This window comes from Hyaena hyaena, unplaced genomic scaffold (assembly GCF_003009895.1).
Source record: "Hyaena hyaena isolate Hyena2069 unplaced genomic scaffold, ASM300989v1 scaffold_1048, whole genome shotgun sequence".
In the NCBI taxonomy this organism is placed as follows: domain Eukaryota; kingdom Metazoa; phylum Chordata; class Mammalia; order Carnivora; family Hyaenidae; genus Hyaena; species Hyaena hyaena.
Window position 1 is genome coordinate 296,745 of NW_024081671.1, and position 10,044 is coordinate 306,788.

Sequence of the window (10,044 nt, forward strand, 5' to 3'; positions counted from 1 at the left end):
AAAGAATGAATCTGAAATTTATTTGCTAGGATTCAGTTACAGCTTTTCATTCACAGTAGATCTGCTAAGCTCACCCAGTCAACATTGAATTTTTATAAAGAACTTGGATGGATTTGTGATGAAATGAAACTTCTTTTCCCTGTCTTCATGTTAGATTTTTAACTAAAAAATAAGGCTACATAAACTGGCCTTTAAGTATATAAGTTAATATATTCAAACTTCAGAGGTGAAAGATAAAGAAATGCACCAAACTACATAAGTAGTACATCTGCTGATCCTATGACAAAATTTCAAGATTCTTTCGGATACAAACAACGCAGCTGGAAAAACAGAAAATAACTTTAGGGTTATTCAAACAGTTTAAATAAGTAATAAATAATAAAAATTAAGTCATGTATTTACATTGTATAAGTGTCCAATTAATAAGAGCTTGAAAGGTGATTTATAAATTTATAATTGTATCATTGTGTGTTCTTGGATTACATATGTGGATTACCAATATAGATATAGATAACAATATATAAATATAGATAGGTATAGATACAGATACAGATATAGATATAGACATAGATATATCTTCACCCAGTATATGTCCTTTGTGATTTTGTTCATGTTATTAAAATCACTAGGTGCCATTCTCTGTATCTGCAACATGATTAAAGAAATGAAGTGCTTTTCTGGGTGTCTGTCACAGTGTGAGTACTCAAGTTGTAATTTTTAGTGATAATGGTACTGCTATTAATAGTAGTAATGAAGCAAGGGGTGGTGCCAACAAAAAGGTCATGGACGCTGACTCAGAACACAGTCAAGATACGTAAAGCTTTAAGCAACAACATCAATCTAAATATAAAGGACTGCAAAGGAATGGAAAACTGCAGCTCTTAAAGAATCATGCTCTCTGAGTGATGGTAACTGTAGTGAAATTGCACTGGGCATCTCGGTAGGCTTGCCTTTGGTACATCTCAAAATATGGTACAAGCAGAGAGCCACTTCTATTTCAGATGACACAGGAAACAGAACTGGTTTTTGCTTTTTGGGTTTTTTGTTTGTTTGTTTTTGTTTGTTTTTGAAAAGCCCTTTTCCTTTGGACATATCTGGTTGAAAATTCAGGAAAGTTAAAATTTAAGATCTTCATTCTGCAGCCAAATGATTGAGCTTGGAGTTCAACACACACAATAAGAAATCATAGAAGGTTCCCACTGCAATGTTCCTTTAAATCTCAAAATAGAGAGGCAGCAATGTACAATGTAGAGAATATATTCTAGGACATCACAGCCTATTGAGCAGTTTTAATGATGCAGCAAAGCATTTCATCACATACAAAGAAACGACTGTGACTATTTGCATTCAAAAACCAAACCATAACCCTATGTGAAAAACACATTGTTATTTATGCTATATATATATATATATATATATATATATATGTATATATATATATTTATTTAAGTCTTAAATAAGAACAATAATTACAAAAACCCATAAAAGAGATTCATTTCGAGCAATTTTGTTAAACACATATTTATCGGATGAATGAGCTCCTCTAAGGCACTCTCACTGTGTTCAGGACATGTCATGAATTTTTTAACTACTTAATAATGCATTTGCTTCAGGGGTGACTCAGTTCAATAAATCATGCAAGTTGCAATGAATTTTATCACATATTCATATGGAAAGAGATATTCTAGTTTCTTAAGTAGTACTTTCCTAACTATTAATAAGCACCTTAATATACCCAAGGGAAAAAGAATAAAAAAAAAATCCACATACAATGAAAATATACCAGGAAATGCATTCAAACTGACCTCTAAACCAAGAGTTCTAAAGTCAAGTTCAAAAAAGAGTCTTGAAAGTATATGCAACTGGGTGATGAGCAACTTTAGGCAGAAAGTTTACACAAATTTCATCCTTTTATCAAATTACAAAATTATCATGAGCCTTTACTCTGTGATGGTGCCAGATCAACTATCACATGAATAACCTAGCAATTTGCAGAGGGGGCAAATATGGGATTGGCCATAGGCATATGGATAGGAGCAAAGACCATTGCTTAATAATACAAATAAACAGGGGTGCCTGAGTAGCTCAGTTGGTTAAGCAACTGACTCTTGATATCAGCTAGGGTCATGATCTCATGGTCATGAGGTCAAACTCCATTTTTGGCCCCACATAGGAATGTGCACTGGACATGCCTGGACATGCAGCCTGCTTAGAGTTCTCTCTCTCCCTCTCCCCGACATGTGCATATCCTCCCTCTCTCTCTCTCTCTCTCTCTCTCTCAACAAACCAAAGGAATACAAATAAGCGTATGGGGGAAATACTTACGGCAACAGTCTCCACAAACCTTACAGACACTAAATCTGAAAATCTTAGCTTACAGGAAGCAGACTAGGAATTTGAATAATAAAAAGTTCTGACCAAAAACACAGGAAGAATATTCTGGGCCAAAACTGGTTAGAAGGAGCTGAACATGAGGAACAAGTAATACATCATCTCCCTTTTTGATCAGTGAAACATGCTTGTTACAACTGCATTCAATAAGATTCCTTGTATAGGGTTTTAAGAATCAGGCCTGATTGGGGAGGCTGGGTGGCTTAGTCGGTTAAACGTCCGACTTTCGCTTAGGTCATGATCTCGCGGTTCGTGGGTTCGGGCCCCGCGCCGGGCTCTGTGCCGACTGCCAGCTCAGAGCCTGGAGCCTGTTTCAGTCTGTGACTCCCTCTCTCTCTGACCCTCCCCTGCTCACGCTGTCTCTCTCTCTCTCTCTCTCTCCTAGAAATAAATAAAACATTATTATAAAAAAAAAAAAAAAGAATCAGGCCTGATGGCCATTTCCAAGCCTGTGTTTTATAATCCATATAGGTTTAACCCAATTATAAAAAATACGACTGAATATAAAAAAATCTGGAATATAACTCTATTTGCTTCTAATTATGTGACCATGCTACACTATCCCATTTTTTTAAAAATATTTTTTATTTATTTCTAGGAGAGAGAGAGAGAGAGAGAGAGACACCGTGAGCAAGGGAGGGTCAGAGAGAGAGGGAGTCACAGACTGAAACAGGCTCCAGGCTCTGAGCCGGCAGTCAGCACAGAGCCCGACGCGGGGCTCGAACCCACGAACCGCGAGATCATGACCTAAGTGAAAGTCGGACGCTTAACCGACTAAGCCACCCAGGCGCCCCAACACTATCCCATTTTTTAAAAAATGATGTATGAAGCATAAAATACACTGCCAATGAATGTGGCTTGAGTCAAAATGAAATAAAGTGTGAAAACCAGAGGCTATGATCTAAGTAAAGAAAAAAAATTGCCTTTTTCTAATTTATTTTCTCAAAATGAGCTTATTGAAAAAAAATTAAAGCAATTTCCTTAACCTATTCAAAGGTTTTTGAGGTTACGTAACCCAGTAAGGACACACAAACATAATCACCTTATATTTTTCTTTTACTCCCTGACACTATAGACAGGTCAGGTTCTGTTCAAATAATCCTACTGCCATTCTTAACTATGATCTATGTAGAAGTGACCACGTCACTGAGACAAGAGTGAATTTCAACTAAAATTACTTAAATATCTCTGTCAGTTAGTCGTATCTTTTTCTTTAGTAAATACATATTTTAAAACTAGAAAATGATTAATCCATTTAGAGTAGACAAGATAACACTTCTGTTTATAACGTTAATCGTACATAGTTGTATTGTTTATTCAACATGTCAGGGATACCCTCCCTCAAGTAAATTGATATGAGTTTTCTCACAGTACAAATTCACTTTTGAGTCTTGGTGGTTTTCTTGGTTCATGTTCCTTTAAATGATAGAGGAGGACAATGGCTGTAGTTGATTGTGCAATGATGGGGGTGGGGGGGCTGACATGGCTCTGACTTCTATGGGTGACTGACTGCAACAACCAAAGCTAATGACTATGGAACAGCAACCTTTTATTGCTTTGTAAACTTTAGGACACATCCTGGGACGGTAAAATACTAACACAGTGGGAGGTACCGACATTGTACCCCATGTCTCTCTAAGTGGCTATGAAACAATAAAGAATAAAGAATAAACAAACAATGACTACTGAAAGCCCTTCCCTCATTTTGACATTTTGCATATTATTTCAAGCTCAAAGGAGCCACATTACAGGATCTTCATTTTAAGAAATCACAAGAGGAGGAAGTCTCAGTGGCTCAGCTGGTTGAGCATCCAACTCTTGATTTCAGAAGAGGTCATGATCAGGTCATGAGTTCCTGAGATTGAACCTCACATAGGGCTCCTTGCTGAGCATGAAGCCTGCTTAGGATTTTCTCTCTCCTCACCTCCCTCTGCCCCTCATGGCTTGTGATATGTGTGCATGCTTTCTCATAATTAATTAATTAAAATAATTTATTAAATCACATGGGGAACTGGTTTGAGTTATTAGCTTCTTAGACCAGGTATAAATTTACTTGTAAACATTATTCCACTAATATTCTAAAAACGAACATTGATAATTAACAGAGATCAACACGAACCTTATACCTAATCTGTGGTACAGTTCAAAAATGTCTATGACTTCCAAGATCACCATAAAAGAGCACAGATGCACGCATAACCTCAATTAAAAGAAATGGTTCTCTACGGGGCTAAGTCATCTTCTTGAAAGGACACACAAGAAAATGAAAGTTATAATGAGTACATCTAGATAACTATCCATCCACATCAGTATAAACAAGCCTGGCGATCCGGAAGATACCCATCTATGACAGTGCACCAAGGTAACTCTCAGGCTTTCAGCATTATATAAAACATTTAACAGTCCACTCAAGCACTGTAGAGGTTTACAAAGTAATACAGTGAATGAAAATTAGTACTGGGAATTCACAAAGCCATTAAGGTAACATTGAAAAGAAACAGATTCTGGTAGCTGCATACTTTGCTAATCAGAAATCCAATCAAACAGCATTATTTGAGAATATATTATGTACACCACACTCTGTTGAACACTACTAAGACATAAAGTGAAGATAAAGTGTCATTCCAATATCCATGAGTATAATCTAGATAGGAGACAAAAGAAATATGTGTGACAATTAGAATCCAGTTTAGAAAAACTTAAGTGGCAAATTGTGTATTAGAGACCAACAAGTTCTATTTACACCAAAGATTTTTATTTGTAAAGGTTTTGAACTGAGTTGCCAAGCCAGGACTAGAAATGTTTTAGAGAAATGCGAACAAAAGGTGTAGACATTTAATGGGTAAGGAATCTCCTATGCCAGGATGAGCAAACTAATCAGTGAAGGCAAATGGAGAAAGACCTGGAAAATTGCAGGTATTTTTGAGTTGGTGATAAGGTGTCACTGACCAACCTTTGTCATAGAGCTGAACTGTGTCCCCATCAAATCCATATACTTAAGCTCTAATCCCAATGCTTCAGAATATGACTGTATTTGGAGAATGGGCTTTTAAAGAGGAAGTTAAAATGAAGCCATTAGAGCATAATGGCTTTATTTTAATGCTTAACCCAGTTTTAATCCATTTTTAGAAGAAGAGAAATTTGGACCCAAAAACAGGGACCCTGAGGAGCACATGTACAGAAAGATGACGATGTAAAGAGGCAGCAAGAGGGCAACCATCTGCAAGCCTGGTAGAGAGGCCTCGGAGAAGACCAACTTTGCTGGTATTTTGACCTTGGACTTCCAGCTTCAGAACTCTGAGAAAATAAATGTTTAAGACACCCAGTCTGTATGTGGTCCTAGCAAACTAATACAGAGGTGAAGAGTGAAAACACTTTTGAGAATATGAGCATTTTTTTTTTTTTTTACACTGTTAGAAAGCACACACTGGGAGAAAGGGAGAGAGCCATTTATTTTTTCCATGGTCAAAATGATCTTGACCTTTTTCTTGATCTTTAACTCTCTTGTGACATCCTCAGCTCTTGATAACATTGACATCATTACTCTTAGCAAGTAAGCCTCACACTGTTATTTCTGTAATCCCCATATTCAAGAAAGATAAATATATTATCAAAAACTGTCTAGATACAGAGGAGTAGATGGTGGTTTAACCTGCAGAGCAATAAAATCTGTGCTTCCATAGCAAATGATAAATAGGGTTTATAAATAGAAAAAACAGCTCTGTTTGGACCTCTATTTTCTAATAGTCTGGCAATTCAGGGAAAATATCATACTTGATATGTACTATTTTGATAGTTATTTTAAATCTTTACCTTTCAGAAAAGTATATCATGCTAGGAGAAATGCTATTTTTTAAACTTTATGTATTTATTTTAAAAGAGAAAGAGGAGGTGAGAGTGAGAGAGAGAGAGAGAGAGAGAGAGAGAATCTCAAGCGGACTCCAGGCTGCCAGCACAAAGCCCAATGTGGAGCTCAATGCCACAAACACTGAGATCATGACTTGAGCTGAACTCGAGTTGGACGCTCAACTGAATAAGCCAACCAGGCACAGCAGAAATGCTTGTAAAAGATTTTATTCAGCCATTTCATTAGAGTTATGGAAAAGTAATATTAGCAGATTTTTTCTTTATTTTTCTTTCTTTCATTGTTTTTTGATTGGTTGGTTGGTGAGTTTGAATGACACCCAGCAGCCGGTGAAGAGTATTTAAAAAAGTATTTTTATTTAAAAAAGAATTTTAATAACTTCCACATTCCCAAAAAGGATACCTTCAAGAGTGATGACCTGTGTTTCAACAATTCTCCCTTCCACTCCCATTTCAATAGCACTGTGATATCAAGGCAGACAATTTACCTTCTCTGTATTTTTTACTTTAGATGACTGCACGCTGTATTTTGTCGTCTAACTTCACAAGCTCTAAGAATACCAAGAATCTAATAACTTTAGTTTCCAATTTTTTTAATGGAAATTTGATCATTTCCCTTTTCACTTAAAACACTGTGTTGTCTCCTCGTGGCTTTTAGAATCAATTCCAAAATTCTTCATGTGTGTGATGAAACACTAAGTAAGTCCATCTCTGTATAATAATCCAACTGCATCCCTTTTTTCTCAATCAATATAACATTCCCTTGCAAATAACAAACATTATGTCTACGTTATATTAACTATAGCTTTTTTTTTCAGTTTCTAAAATAAACCACGTTCTCTCATCTATGGACCAATGTATATACAACTTCATTGTACCAAATCACCTTCACTTACTTAGCCTGTGCCAACCTCATGCTTCCTATCTCAGCTTAGATTTTTCTGCCTTTATAAACCATACCAGACAGATCAGGTCTAGAAGGTTAATTTGCCTTTTTATTGGGTCCTTTAACCAAACCATTTCAAAATAAGACCTGCCTCCCATGAGCTAAAGAAAGTAACAAATTCCAAAAGTCTTTCTCTTTTTCTTTGAAGATGCCCAAAGGCCCAGAAAGTCAGAGAGCTGAAATTGATCATTAGTGAAAGTAATGTTCTCCTTTTTCCAAATGCCCTACTTTCCCAGACATGGGATTTCTAGAAGCAAATGGAATTCCAGGGCTATATTGTTTTCGCTATAGTGAAAACTCATTTAATGATTGCGATTAATATAAATAATTAAACTCCATAAAACAATGTATTTATAAGAGTGCTAGCTTCATTAGAGTTTAAATCATGGCCAATGAAATTTAAAAAATAAACTGTATTAAATATATACTGATCTGAAAAATAGCATAGGTCATCTAATACAGTGTCCTGAAAATATACACATATACATATATATACACATATACATATATATGTATGTGTATATTTAATATTTATGAGTTATTAGTTCAATTGTATTTTTTCAATAAGAGCACATAGCTTTATATATGAAGTATAAAAACTGAAAATTAAAAAACGGAAATAACAAAACATAGCTCAACAATTTATATACTTAAGGCTGACACTTTTTTGACCTTTCTATTAACACAATATCAAAGTGACCACCTCTCCTTAAAAGAACTTAGTTATTGACAATAAAAGGCAGCACAGCTTATAAAACAAAAGATCGGCAGAGAGTAGAGCCTCAGTATGTTTTACTGACTCTACAGCTATCCAGTAGCTGTAGGCTTGAGGGAGAAGAAAACAAAATAATCTAAAATGACATTAAGCTTTCTGCCTGTGGACATTGGCTAGTAAGCATGTTAAAGCCTCCCTTACCACTGCCATCATGTCTAAATTAGGTCTCCCCAAAAGCCTGAACAGCTGTGGAAGCTCTTCCCTGGAAGTCTGAGCTTTCAAACAAGAGTCCCATGAGAATCTGAGGAGCAATTCCAAGCAATGAGGAATGCACAAGGACTGTGTGATAAAGAGAGATGCAAACATCAAGCATCCCAGAGGCTCCCTCCTCCACTGTGGAGAAGGTGGATATGGCCATGAAGGCAAGACTCCACAAGGTGGGTGGAAGAGCCATGGAACCAAAGAGGGCTGTCTCAAGAGAAGATTCTCAAACACCTGGTGCCCGCTTAACTGTGAGAAAGATTTTTGTTAGTGGCATTAAAGAAGACACTGAAGAACATCATCTAAGAGATTATTTTGAACAGTATGGGAAAACTGAGATGATGAAAATCATGACTGATTGAGGCAGTGCCAAGAACAGAGGCTTTGCCTTTGTAATATTTGATGATCATGACGCCATAGACAAGATTGTCATTCAAAATACCATACTGTAAATGCCCACAACTGTGGAGTAAGGAAAGTCCTCTCCAAGCAAGAGATGGCTAGTGCTTCATCCAGCCAAAAAGGTCAAAGTGGTTCTGGAAACTTTGGGGATGGTTGTGGAGGTGGTTTTGGTGGAGGATACTTCAGTGGGTGAGGTGGCTTTGGTGGCAGTTGGGGTGATAGTGAACATGATGGTAGTAAAGATGGCTACAACAGGCTTGGTAATGATGGAAGCAATTGTGGAGGTGGTAGAAGCTATCATGATTTTGGCGATTACAACAATCAATCTTCCAATTCTGGACCCATGAAAGGAGGAAATTTTGGAGGGAGATGCTTCAGCCTCTATGGTGGTAGAAGATAATACTTTACCAAACCACAAAACCAAGGTGGTTATGGTACTTCGAGCAGCGGCAGTGGCAGAAGGCTTTACTTACTTCCAGGAAACAAAGCTTAGCAGGAGAGGAGAGCTGGAGAAGTGACAGAGAAGGTATAGGTTACAAGAGATTTATGAACTCCGCCAAGCACAGTGGTGGCAGGGCCATGTTTTAGCTGATACTCATATGCATGGGCAAAAACTCAAGGACTGTATTTGTGACTGAGTATAAAACAGGTTACTTTAGTCTCTGTTCTGTGAAAAGTAATAAAGCATTCCAACAATGGGTTTTAGTGTGGATTTTTTTTTGCACCCATGCTTTTGATTGCTAAATGTAATAGGCTGATCATGATGATGAATAAATATTTTTAAATACTAAAATGACATTAAAATCTGAGGCTTTGAGTTGATTTCCCATTTGACAACACAAGAATAAGTAAATTGAAGGGGTATTATTATATCAACAGGTAGAGTATTTTTACAGATCCTTGGGAATTTGTGTCCAGAAGAATCCTTAGGAAATATCTCTATTGTACATACACAAAGATGAGCATGCTAATAGTTGATTTTTCCTGGATTATACAAGTGTTTAGTAGGGGGACAAACATCCTGAGTCCTAAATATAATTCTGCTATGAGATTAAGATTCTACTAACTAATAGATCATCTTATTAGCTAGCTGTTCAAATCAGTCGTCTACTTAACATTAAATGTGACATAAATAAGTGAACCAGTTTAACTGTAAATATATTATGATTCCTTCATATTATCACCTCTGTAATTCCCTTTATATTTTTCTCCCATTTACTTGGGAGAATTTTTAAAAATATTTTCTTTTTGGTCTCAATAAAAATGAACATTGGACCAATTCTTTATACATACAAATTTATAATTATGCTAAAGGGTAATTTATTATTTATATGCGCTAAAATCAAATTCAGTGCATTATGCATGTTTCACTATATATTTAAGTTTTAAATATACCCAGCCAAGATGTATAGATTTGGAAATTGTAGTTTAGAGAATTTAGCGATGAAGCTCGTGAAGTTATTAG

General features: G+C 36.2%; 1 pseudogene; it reads left to right on the top strand.

Moving 5' to 3' along the window:
* Nucleotides 1–5,255: 5,255 nt before the first annotated feature.
* On the top strand, nucleotides 5,256–9,072 carry LOC120223775 (annotated as a pseudogene).
* The last annotated feature ends 972 nt before the right edge of the window (nucleotides 9,073–10,044 follow it).